Source organism: Thamnophis elegans, chromosome 1, assembly GCF_009769535.1.
Source record: "Thamnophis elegans isolate rThaEle1 chromosome 1, rThaEle1.pri, whole genome shotgun sequence".
NCBI lineage: Eukaryota > Metazoa > Chordata > Lepidosauria > Squamata > Colubridae > Thamnophis > Thamnophis elegans.
Window position 1 is genome coordinate 69409174 of NC_045541.1, and position 12846 is coordinate 69422019.

At 40.3% G+C, this 12846-nt stretch overlaps 1 protein-coding gene and 1 long non-coding RNA gene across 3 annotated transcripts in view; one reads left to right on the forward strand and one right to left on the reverse strand.

The window, feature by feature from the left end:
• The window catches only part of COL18A1 (collagen type XVIII alpha 1 chain), a 194795-nt gene that overhangs the window by 69763 nt on the left and 112186 nt on the right, over positions 1 to 12846 (forward strand). The gene's annotated exons all lie outside the window — the stretch shown is intronic.
• Positions 1 to 12846, reverse strand: part of LOC116510092 — an 86150-nt gene that overhangs the window by 63675 nt on the left and 9629 nt on the right. For both annotated transcript variants that reach the window (XR_004255614.1, XR_004255616.1), the window contains exon 2: positions 10280 to 10346. This is a non-coding gene — a long non-coding RNA (uncharacterized LOC116510092). The remainder of the gene's footprint in view (positions 1 to 10279; positions 10347 to 12846) is intronic.

A 12846-nucleotide genomic window follows, 5' to 3' on the forward strand; every position in this document is an offset into this window, starting at 1 on the left:
TGATCATAAGTTGAAGACTATCCATATTTCGGGATGGGTAGGATAGAAGATTTTTGTGAAGTTTGTGTCCATTCGTACATGCATCATCTTCATTGTTCAGCCATTTTTTTTCACCAGCCTCTCCTCTGCTTTCTCATGGTTTATATCTTATGTGATAATTCCTGCCAGGAGACCATTTCACAACAAGAATTAGGGAGTTAGGACAGCTGCAAAGTAATTGAGAGGTGTGCAAAATACAAAACTTTGACCTTCAGCATTCTAGGCTAGAAACAAACCTACAGGAATGATAAAATGCTTCACAAATGAGATAAACAGATGCTACTGTTATCTGTTTCACAGAGAAAGAAAATAGCTCAAGAAGCCAAAGGATAGGTTTTGGCACTGTTGTAACTCTGTACACAAACAGATCTAATTGTGATTTCGACTTGTATACCAGCTGCATAAGGTCATTCAGATTTTCGTGTATACAGACATACCCACACAATATACATGTGCAAAGTCAGATACATGCCCCCCCCAACTTAAATTTAAAAGAGTAAGTTTGGCAAATGAGGAATGATTCTATTTGAACTAAAGGTGTTTGTGAGGTGGAGGGAGAGGTTCCACCACAAATCCGCAAAGCCCTTATCCGCGGAGACATAAGTGTGAAGACTAATTCGCGCCGTTCGAAGCGCTAAGGAAAAACGCGACCCTACCGCGATGACATAATCGCGGAGGGCAAATCCGCGCATTCCCAAGCACTCAGTACCCTAAACCTAACCCTAAACCTAACCCTAAACCTAACCCCAAACCTAACCCTAAACCTAACCCTAAAACAAATCCCTAAACCTAATCCTAACCCTTACCTTAATTGAAATCGGCTTTCTGCCACCGCACTGTTTTAAAGCGCCCTTCTGTTGCCGCGCTGTTGTTGCGGCGGTGATGATGCGCGGTGATGACGTCGCGGCTTTAGCGACACGCTTATGTCTCCGCGGATAAGGGCTTCGCTGTTTTGTCGTGCCATGGAGGGAGATCCCGACTCCTATCCTTTTTCATGCCTCAATAATATATCTTACGTATCTTGAAGATGGATAAGGAAGTTAGAAACATGAACTATTTCTGATGGAGTCAGAATGCGGCAGACATTGTGGTGATATCATATTTTGCTCCCGAATAGAGGTTTTGAAATCCCAAAGTACATGGCTTCCTTGGACAGCTACTAAAGTTTCAGTGTCTTCAAAATCTTGTGGCTGCCTTCTATGAAAGCTTCTTCATCTCAAAACAACCATTTTGCTTTCCCATTATGCTCTGGAATAATACTGTGCTGGGAAGAAAAGAGATTTTAAAGGGTAGCAGGTTGATTTCGACCCACACCAATGCCGTCATCAGTGTCAGGAGCTGGAGAGGTGGAAAGACTGGTGATGATGATAATAGATTATGTTGGCCTCTGGGAAGCTAGGCTGAATCTCAGGTGTGCTTTTGAATTGCTTGAGTAAAAACAACCAGTGCATTGTCAGTGGTTTGGGAGGAAAACCAAGCTGCATCCTTATAGAAGCTCATTTTATGCTTTTGTGCTGAAAACATGTAAAATGAGAACCAGTGGGTTGTAATACAGAACTCTGACATCATTTGTCTTACTATGCCAGGCAATCTGTGGAACGTTTTAACTGATATATGTGGGAAACGAATGTGTGGTATGTTCACACAAAATTTGTCATGGCACTGGGGCTGATAAGACTATTAAACAGACGAAGAAACCATTAAGTTGCTCCAGCAGTAGCAAAGATAATGTAGAATGTTTGTAAACCAATAGCCATTAGTATTGGACAAGGTGTCATTCTTGATCCTGATGTTCATCCAGCTTCATTTTTGCATCTGACTAGCACACTGAAGAGACCATTTTAAATAAAGCAGTGCTGTAGCTGGTAATGTTCGTTCCTGTATAGTAGTTCACTATGCAGCTTGTGGTGGCTCAGTGGCTAAGACGCTGAGCTTGTCGATCAGAAAGGTTGGCAGTTTGGTGGTTCAAATCCCTAGTGCTGTGTAACGGAGTGAGCTCCTGTTACTTGTCCCAGTTTCTGTCAATCTAGTAGTTCAAAAGCATGTAAAAAATGCACGTAGGAAAAATAGGGACCACTTTGGTAGGAAGGTAGAAGCGTTCTGTGCGCCTTCGGCATTTAGTCATGCTGGTCACATGACCACGGAGATGCCTTCAGACAGCACTGGCTCTTCGGCTTTGAAACGGAGATGAGCACCGCCTCCTAGAGTCAGGAATGATCAGCAAGGGGAACCTTTACCTTATGCAGCTTGTGAAATAAAGTAATCATTTAAATTCATATGTATAACTTCAGCATACACATACTTCTTTAGAGGCAGCTATATAGTGGTGGTTGGACCTTGGCCATCTTGTGTGAACTGGCATTTTGTTATGCAGCAAAATATATCAAATGCTTGTTCCTATATCAAACTCGGTCTACATTTTGCCACAGTGCCTTGGAAGCATTCTTCCAGCCAAGATTTGTGCCGGGCAAGCCTCCTGGGCAAAAACCTTCTTGAGGACTTTTGAATATTTATTTACTTACTTTAAAAAATGACCAACTTTGGAACCTTCTAGAGATACATTTTTGCAAACATAACAATTCCCTCTTGACTCCAAATGCATAGAATGATTAAGCAGCCTTCTGTTGCTTAGCCAAATGTTTCTTGGAAACTTATAAAACCGGATATATTGATGTTGACCTTCCCAACTTGCTTGCTTCCTGATAGTATTCAAATATATGCTAATTCTTTACACACAGTAAGGTTTCTTTATTGTTTGTAACAGTGGTTGACAGTCTATTGTTCATAACATTTACCAGTGTTTTCAAAGAGCCGTGTTAACCTAATGACATTTATTGTTTCCAATCTTAGTATCCGAAGAGAGAAAGAAAACTTTTTCTGCTTGTCTGCATCACATTCATAATTTATTTTTAAACCTCTATTGTGCCTCCAGTAATTGTCTTCCTAGGTGGTAGCACTTGGTAAAGCTTGGCAGATCTTGAAAGCAGCTGAGAAGGGTTTGACTTGATCAGTTCTTGGATGGAAGAATAGTGAACAATTCCAGGATAGGATAGAAAACTTGGAAAGTTTCAAAAAATATCCTGGATGAAAGTAAGTGCATGGAAGCTACATTGAAAGAGTTCATGTAACCAATATAAGCTTAACTTAAGGAATTTGTTTCTGTGCCACAAACTACAAACACTTTGGGCTTTGATCATGAGTAACAGCTTGTTTCTAAAAGCTTTTTGACAGTATTTTGAGGCAAGTGAGATAATTGGCTAATTATACACTGTATTTTGAACATTATACAACTTTTGTTGCTTTTCATGATCAGCGTTCTGTATCTCCTGTCATAACTTGTGATAAACAAACCTTATGTGATAATAAAAATGTTAATTTTTAAGGTTCTATTGATTTTAAGGCACCATAAGTCTCTTTTGCAACAGGGTAACTTCCTGTTTCTTTTTGCTAAATTCGATTGTTAAGTGGATCTGGCTTCCCCATTGACTTTGCCTGTCATAAGGTTGCAAAAAGTGACCCCGGGACACTACAACTGTCATAAATATGAATCAGTTGCCAAGCATCTGAATTTTGACCACATGACCATGAGGATGCTTCAGTGGTCATAAGTGTGAAAAATGGTCATCAGTAACTTTTTTCAGTACTGTTGTAACTTTGAACGATCACTAGGCGAATGGCCGTAAGTCGAGGACTACCTGTACTTGACAGATGAACAGACAGTGGCAAGTACAGGTCTTTTTCCACCTGATAAACCAGGTTAAAGGTGCTTTTATTTTGCATTCATTCTAATCTTAGGGTTCTAGGATTCCTGTTTTCTTGCAATTCAAATAGTTTACTTTCTTGATTTGGGATTTAAGTACAAACACCTCAGAATGGATTGGTTATAGATTTCCTCACAATCTTTGCACCTTTTTTGGATCTTGCCAGCTGCATTAAGTTAACAAGATCATTATAGTACTTTAAGAAGAATGTGAAAAATAATTAGTAAGGTGCATATGACTATACAAGACTTTTTCATGTGGATTGCAAGACTTATTTTTGCTACCTAAGGAGTAAACTAGGTTCATAAAAAGCTGAATATGATAGTTCTTAATGGTAGAAATTAAATTTATTTATAAATAAACCTAGGCTTTCTTAACAATGCACTCCTTCCATCAGTCTCATGTGCTTAGAACATAGAGCAAGGCTCGTTCCTGGAGAACACATGAAGTCTTTTGAAGCTAGCTCAGGAAATCCAGCTCTTTCAAGTTGAAGTGGGATCTTGTTTCACCTGTCTGCCTTATATCGTTTGTATATCCTGCTAAATTATAGTACAAGCTAGATAATGATACAAGTCTTTTTACATTGAGGTATTCAAGCCAGAATAAAGCAACTGGAATAGTGCTGTTTCTTTAATGATGAACAATAATTGGCATTTCTTTAAAAGAATATGCTTACTTCCAAATTGTTGGGGCAATATGCTGACTCTGTAAACTGCTTAGAGAGGGCTGTAAAGCATTGTGAAGAGGTATATAAGTCTAAGTCAGGGGTAGTCAACCTTTTTATACCTACTGCCCACTTTTGTATCTCTGTTAGTAGTAAAACTTTCTAACCGCCCACCGGTTCCACAGTAATGGTGATTTATAAAGTAGGGAAGTAACTTTACTTTATAAAATTTATAAAGCAGAGTTACAGCAAACCCCTACCGCCCACCATGAAAGCTGGAACGCCTACTAGTGGGCGGTAGGGACCAGGTTGACTACCACTGGTCTAAGTACTATTGCTATCCTAAACAGCATAGCTCAGCCTCAACAGCTTTAAGATGTATGACTTGTACTCTGAGAATTGTCCAGCCAGAATGCCAAGCACGGTATAAAATGAGAGACATGAAAGCACAATATGCACTCATTACAATGCACTTATATATTGTTGATTATCCAGTTGCTTGGATCCTCTGTGAACCACACTTAGAAGCAATGACACAACTTCTGGCTTCATTAAGCACTAGCACTAAATACTTAAACAACCGTACAAGAATCCAAATAGCCATACAAGATTTTCTGTGCTGCCAAGAATCTGCAGGCTAGACAAGGGATTAGGCACAAATGGAGTTCTCTTCAGAGGGGAAAAAATGGAATGGCACCATCCAGGGTGAAGAACATTCTACCTAGTTAAAATGATGGATCTGCATTCAGGTAAAACCACTGTTAATGTGAATTTGGTAAAGTTTAAAATACATTTTTGCTACTCATATGATTGACCATAGCAATGATAATTCATTTACTGTATACTTGGTTTACATAATCCCAAGCACAGAATTCAAATGCATGAATCTGGGTAAAATTTGTTTTGTTTATTCATTCAGTTTATATTGCTGCCCATATTAAACAGGCAGCTAATACAGAAGAAAAAACAAGATAAATACTTTATTTGTGTGTGTGTGTGTTCCAGCATAACTCTAGAATGCCTCGAGCAATTTCAACCAAACTTGGTACACAGATGACTTACTCTCTGGGGAAAAATAATGTGGGGGTAAAACACCCCCAACACCCCTCGGGGTGTGCATTCCATTAAGATACAGCCTATTGTGCCTTAATATGCATTCTACTGTACTGCCATAAAATGAACTTCTACTGTGCAGGGCAGTTGAGTTGCCATAGTAATGTCTTCACAGTGCTCCACAAGGGGGCTTCCTCTGGTAAAGGGCAAAATCCAACGTTAGAAACTACATTTGGTCCAGACATTTCCCCCTTATAAATAAATACCAGGTTATTGGCTACTAATAAATGTAAGATAAGACCAAGGAAACAATCAGCCTAGTAAGGTATGGGCTCCACCATACCAAATGAGCCCCAGATTCAGCAACAAAGTCAGTTTTTAGGGCCTATGGAAAGCCAGCAAGTCTGATCTCCAGGGCAATGATGTTACAGAAGATGGGCACCCCCCCCCCCGTCTTTTCTCAGGAACCACCAAATGACACTTCGTAACAGATGGGACCATATCTTTCCCACTAAGGCTCATAAAATCAGTAGATACAATTGGGGAGAGACTGTCCCCAGAGTTTATAGGTCATTACCAGCACCTTGAATTGAACCCAGAAGCAAACTGGCAATCAATAAAGTTTGCAGACCAGAGATGTTAGATGTACCAAACCAATGATGTTACATGTTCCATTACCTTTTGCATCAGCTGAAGCTTCCAGGTGCTCTTCAAGAGCAGCACCATGCAGAGAGCATAGCAACAGTCTAATCAGAAAATCATCAGGGTATCTCGGTAAACTGTGAGTAGAGCCTCTTGGTACAGGAACAGGTACAATTGTTGAACAACCCAAAGCTGGGTAAAGGACTTCATAGCCATAACTGTCACTGGTTCTTCAAGGAATTATGAATTCAGGAGGACCCCAAAGAGTGCACAGGTTTCATTTGGGATAGTGCAATTCCATCCAAAACAGGAGATTGAAAGTCCTCAGAACTGTGGCACCGTAAAACCCAAAACTACTTAGTCTTGGTAGGGTTGAGTGGACCTACTTTAGGTCATCTACAAGTGTGTTTAATGCCATATCAATCTTATAACTGGATCTGAATCCTGACTGAAAGAGTTCAGATCATCCAGAGTTCCTTGGAACAACCGTGTAACTACCTTCTCGACAACCTTCCCTAAAAAGACAAACTTGTTCAGAATAGCTGGATCCAGAATGGCCTCTTAAGGAAAGGCAGACATTGTATCCTTAAGAGCCAGCAGAACTACCCTTTTTCTCAAAGAGAAATTTACCACCACCAAGACTCAACCCCAAATCATAAGGGACATGGGTCTAAAACAAAGGTGGCCATACTAACAGTTGCAAGAACCCTGTCTTCTTTCTCAGGAGCAACAAGATCAAACTCCTCCCAGATATCAAGCCAGATCAATCTCCAATAACTTCTACGGGACCTGCTCCAAGGCCAGAATCCAATCTATCATGAATTTGAGCAACTTTATATGGCATTTGCTGAACATATTCTTCAAAGTAACCTTGTAGTTGAAACTGCAAACTCCATGTGATAAGGGCAGAGAAATATTGATATTTCACTGCCTTTACAGCCAGGAGGTAGGCCCTAATAATGGCTCTAGCCCATGTTCAGTCATATTTGCTCTATGTTGCCCTCCAGCAATGTTCCGGACATCTCTTCACCCATTTCATCCCACTCAAGTCTTCCGTAAACTAAGTGGAGTTGCAGGAACCCCATAAAAGGTCATGCCACATAATGGGACCTAATCCAAACCCCTGGTCACCCTGCAATTCCAGGCAGCCACAGGACTTCAGATGGACCATGCAGCAGACCATTAGGAACAAACCCAAATTCTATTTGGAAGCCACATGAATCTATTAGTTTCCTGGGGCAGACAGTTGAATGGAGTGGACCAAGTGACCAGCCTCCCTTCAGTGAATGGCAACCCACGAACACTTGAGGACCAACAGAGGTAGGCAGGGAGGTTGCTATGGAGCAGGGAGGCTGTATAGAGCCGAGGTGGCACAGTGGTTAGATTGCAGTACTGCAGGCTACTTCAGCTGACTGCTAGCTGCAGTTTGGCAGTTCAAATCTCACCAGGCTGAAAGGTTGACTCAGCTCTCCATCCTTCCGAGGTGGGTAAAATGAGGACCTAGATTGTTGGGGGCAATATGCTGACTCTGTAAACCGCTTAGAGAGGCATTGTAAAAGCATTGTGAAGCGGTATATAAGTCTAAGTGCTATTGCTATTGCTATAAAAGCAACAGTCCCAAGTGATCATTAGAGCTCAACCTAGCAAATGGGGTTTGCTAATCTGTGGAGTAGTGCTGCTGGAGCCCAATTAAGTATCTCAGTTGACAGTCACTACACTCAGCCCTTTCTCAAGGGTCATGACTGAAGCCACTCATGGAACCCAACGGCACATCTCTGATACAGGGACAAGCCCAGCCAGATGATAGCATTCTACACAGTATAGTTAGTACCAGCAGAAAGCATTTAATGTTCTCCTCTAGGTCATGGTTGCTTGTGTTACCAGTAACATTTTCTTTTTGGAATTTGCTGGAAGTTTTTTTTAATTAGATGAAAATAAAACAGCACAGCTGTACAGCAGTGATTCAAAATATTTTCCTTGCAGTATCAGAAAGAGCAGCGACTTTCTCTTTGGTCTTTGGCTCATCAGCATGAGAAATCAGTTTGGCTCTCTATTTTGAAGAAAAGCCTACTTGTTAAGGCTTTTGCATGACCTTGAGAACAATGAGCTCAAATATTCACATCCTTTTTCTTTCTGGCCCCTGTTCCCAAGCGTTAGGCATTTCACTTACATGGTGGGTTTTTTTTATTTTAAAAAACACCTCAATATTGAACATTGAGTGAATAGGGATGTTAGTAGAAAGCATGAATCCTTGATCCCATCATTAACCAGGCTAGTGCTTCTAGGAAATGGTAGCCCTGATCTTTTGTGCATGTTAAGATAGCTAAACATCACCAATTGTCATATGTGAGTAATTAAAAATGAAAGAATAAACCCCTCTAGTGCTGGGGGGGGGGGTGTCTTTCAATTCTCAGCCTCTTCCTGGTCAAACTCTGATTAGTTACAAGGGAGATTTAAATTGCTTAGATGTAGTGATTCAAAAATCCTAGATTAGTATCTTCAAATGAATAGAGGAGAGTTTTTAATCCCACTTTTATGACATTAATCCAGGATACTAGATATTCATTCTTTGGAAATAACTTTATCTCATTTAAGTATATAGCTGGTAACCAAGAAATCATTTTGGATCTATAAAAATGGTTTAAAAGGTGATAGTTAAAAAGAAGGTTGCTCTATTGATCTTTGGCTGATTCAGTTCAGCAAAAGGCCTCCAATTTGTGATCTAGACATTACTAGGTAAAACAATCCCACTACCAAGATGCCTCTGTGAAAGGCATTTTACTTTTCAAATAATAGAGTTGGCTCATCTGCATCGTAAATTCGAGATATTGGTAGAATTGTAGAACTCACCTGCTGAAGTAGCTCTTTAGTTTTTCTTCAGCATAGTTTAAGTCACTGAACATTTTTGTTGTTGCGTGCCGAAAGTCCGTGTAACAACGTGCGACAGCGTGCACCCGCACCCATAATACAGTGCATACGCAACAATCCCACGCCTGCCCTGTGCTCCCTCCGCACCCCATTTTGGGCAGCCTCCTGGGACCAAAAGTGGTCGTGGCGGGGGGAACCCCACCCCTGTGCTTCCCCTGGACATGCACGGCAGAGACCCGAAAATCAGCTGGCCAGAGGGAGTTGTGCACGCATGTGCATTGCAGCTGAGCTGGGGCAACGGCTCACATGTCCACAGAGAGGGCTTTCTGTGCCACCTGTGGCCCGCGTGCCATAAGTTCGCCATCATGGGCTTGGGTAGTTCTGAGATATTGTCTTGTTTTATGTCATAGGAATTGAGTTTTTTTTTAATTGATTGGGGGAAACCTGTTCAGGGAGAAAGTGATGGTCCTTTCTCCCCAGTCCCATAGTCCCAATCCAAATTACTGTATATTCTAACCCAGAGTCAAAGTTTTCACTAATAATTCTCCTGCACAGCATTTAGTTTGGATGCTAGCTGAAAGTCATGGTTTATTTTATCCTTACGGTTCAATTGGCACTAGGAGGTGCATAGGAAAATTTGGAACATATAAGAAAGGAAACAGTGTCCTGGCAGGTTTCCAAAGCAGTGCGAGCAGATTGCCAGGTTGTTGCTCCATAGTGAATTCAACCGTGTTTCCTTTCATGTGAAAACAAGCTCAGAAATCCAAAATACAATGGCATCTTATTGCATATCCTGACAGGAAGGAATTAATCCCACTTTTAAGGATATTTTTGTTGATTGCAGGCACCGTGTTATCTGAGCTATGACTATAGGAGGAAATCCAGGTGCTTCAAAAATGTATTGGGCCAAACTCATGAAGCTAGGAATGTACTTCTATGGAGAAGAATGTCCTTTTCTTAAGAGTGGGAGGCGGGGAAAACTTTCTTTAATCTCCGAGACTGATAGAAGCCTTGCATAGAGTAGAAGCAACTGTTATATTATTTAAAATGAAATGGAATAGGGAGGTACAGTAGATACAGTAGCAACTTCCAAAGACAAAATATAGTGTGAAGTCTGGGGAAACAGCCAGAAGAAAAGGGAATTCTACTTATGTTATACTTATGGGACATAAAAATTGAGAAATGTTTCAGAAATAGGCTTTTATTCCATTCTATACCACCAATCACTAAAGTAAACAGTTTTCAGACTTACCCAATTTTATTCTAATGGTTGGCCATCCTTTCCAACCCTGGGTGCTATCATCCATTCTTCAGGTTGCCTAGAAAAAGCACATAACGCTTGGTAAAAGTTTGGTCATTCATTGATTCAATTTATATTGCCGCCTACTCCCACATGGCAACTCAAGGTGGCTTACAAGGATATAAAAATACCATACAAAAGAAATAAAATTAATAAAGTAATAACCCTGCACCTCAGCACACACATTCATACTAGCTATTTAATGGGCTCCATCCTGTTCTGGGTTCCTCGGGCCAGCTGACAGAAACACATCTTCAGGACCTTCCGAAAGAGTGTTAGAGCCAGTCTAATCTTTGGGGGGATGGTGTTCCAGAGAGAGGGAGCCACCATGGAGAAGGCCCTTCTTCTGGTGATGGGATGTATTTCCTTAGGGGATGGGACCCACAACATTCCTTATATTTCCAGCCTTTCTGAAAAATAGAGGTAATTTATTTGGTACGTGAGCTTGCTGTTCCAAAAGCAGCCCTCTTCTTTTTATCCAAATGAGAAGCTGGAAGATCCAGTGTTCCACACTTAGTGTTAAAGTAAGGTTCCTTTGCTTGGCAGTTTAATTGTAAGAAATGCTCGGGAGTCTCATAAGGCTGCTATACAGAAGAGCAACACACAGAGCTTAGAACTGAAGTGAAGGGAGATGTGTGACTTTTATAGCAGTCCCATTGTACCTTCCACCACTACTGCTTTGAATTAAACTACAGGGCCAAAAATCGAACTTTTCTGAGGTGTCCAGACACATCCATGCTCTAGTTTCCAGACCAGCATTTTTTCAGGTATCTAGAGGTTACCAGACTAGGGAATGAAAGATGTTCATAAAGAATGACCATAGGCCCACTCACTTCATTGCTGTATCTTTAGGTGGTTTAGTCAATTGGAGAACAGTGGAAGGCTGGTATTTTGACTTATAGCCAAAAGCATAGCAATAGGGATGATTGGGACATGTCAGAAGACATAGACTCCAGCCCACTCCAATATCCTTTATGCCAGTGTGGCTGGTTTTAAACTCTGAGGGCACACAGGTGGATTCGTAGCTGCTTCTCTTTGTCCCAACCTTAGGTTATTTGCCATGCAATTTGTAGTCCTTAGGTAATATCTACTAAAATTAATGTTTTAGACAGCAATTCTGTATACACTTAGTAAGGAATAAATCCCACTTGTTTTAATGGTGTTTATTTATGAATCAATAATCAGATTGTGCAACTTCATCTTTTACCCCTTCAATCTCAGATTCCTTTTTTTTAATCATATAAAAAAATAAGGTTGAAAATTGATTTTTATTTTTATTCTTTTTTAATAAAACTTGAAACAACAAGCCCTGCTTGAGGTTATTTTGAGTATGAATATAAATTAATATGAATCAATTACACTACTATATGCATAGAAAAAAATGGAGGAAAGCAAAATAAAGGAAAACCGGGTTGCAGTTGCTTATTTTTTTTAAATTTTTTTAAAATAAATATTGGGGCAAGATAGGCACCATGATATAACTAAAAATAGCAAAATTCATCCTACAGATTGTAGGTATTCTTTTATGTATAGATAACATGTCACTTTACAGCTTGCCTCACCTGGCTGCCAAAGTTTTGTCAAAGTACCACACAGGCTCCTAATAATCTCAACTCAAAATAGTTGTAGTTCTTAATCAACCTTACCAAAGCTGGATAGGACATTATGGGAATGAAAACCAGAACAGCTGGCAGATACTGAGTCAAAGTATAGTAGATTTAAATTTAAACCTTCAGATTTTCTACAGAAATTAATTACCTATGGTATAATTTACACTCAAAATCTGTGATCCCAGAGTAGAAGGCAGTTACTGTTAAATCCAATGAACTTTTGAAGAAGGCATTTTAGGAGCACATAGCAAGTACTGTATTAATACTTGTCTATCTAAATGGAGTAACATCTACCCAACGTCGCTGATCGCAAACAGTTAAACAGGATTGGACATGCTTAATACCTGGATGGGGACAAGCAGGAAATCCCACAATCCTAGAATGAATTGGGAGGTGAAACAATTCTGCTGAAAGGAGGCAGTGGTAACTATTTATGCATTAATTATGTTGTGTTTGTGTGGTATATAATGAATGCATAAATAGTTATATTTATATGTGTATGTGTGTGTGTATGTACCTGTACCTGTATATGTGTGTATGTACCTGTACCTGTATATGTGTGTGTGTGTGTGTGTGTGTGTATGTATATGTATACACCCACAGCCACCCACAGTAATATCCTGCCTAGCTTCAATAAAATTCTTGCCTTATTTGTTCCCAGACTGTTTCTAGGCCAGCGTTTCTCAACCTTGGCCACTTGAAGATGTCTGGACTTCAACTCCCAGAATTACCTCAGCATTCGCTGGCTGGGGAATTCTGGGAGTTGAAGTCCAGACATCTTCAAGTAGCCAAGGTTGAGAAACACTGGCCTAGGCAATCACTCCATTCTGTTTAAGTCAGTCATAAACTGGGTTGTTTGGCATCCAACATGGATTCTCGAGGTTGTTTGAAAGGGCTTATTTTTTTATT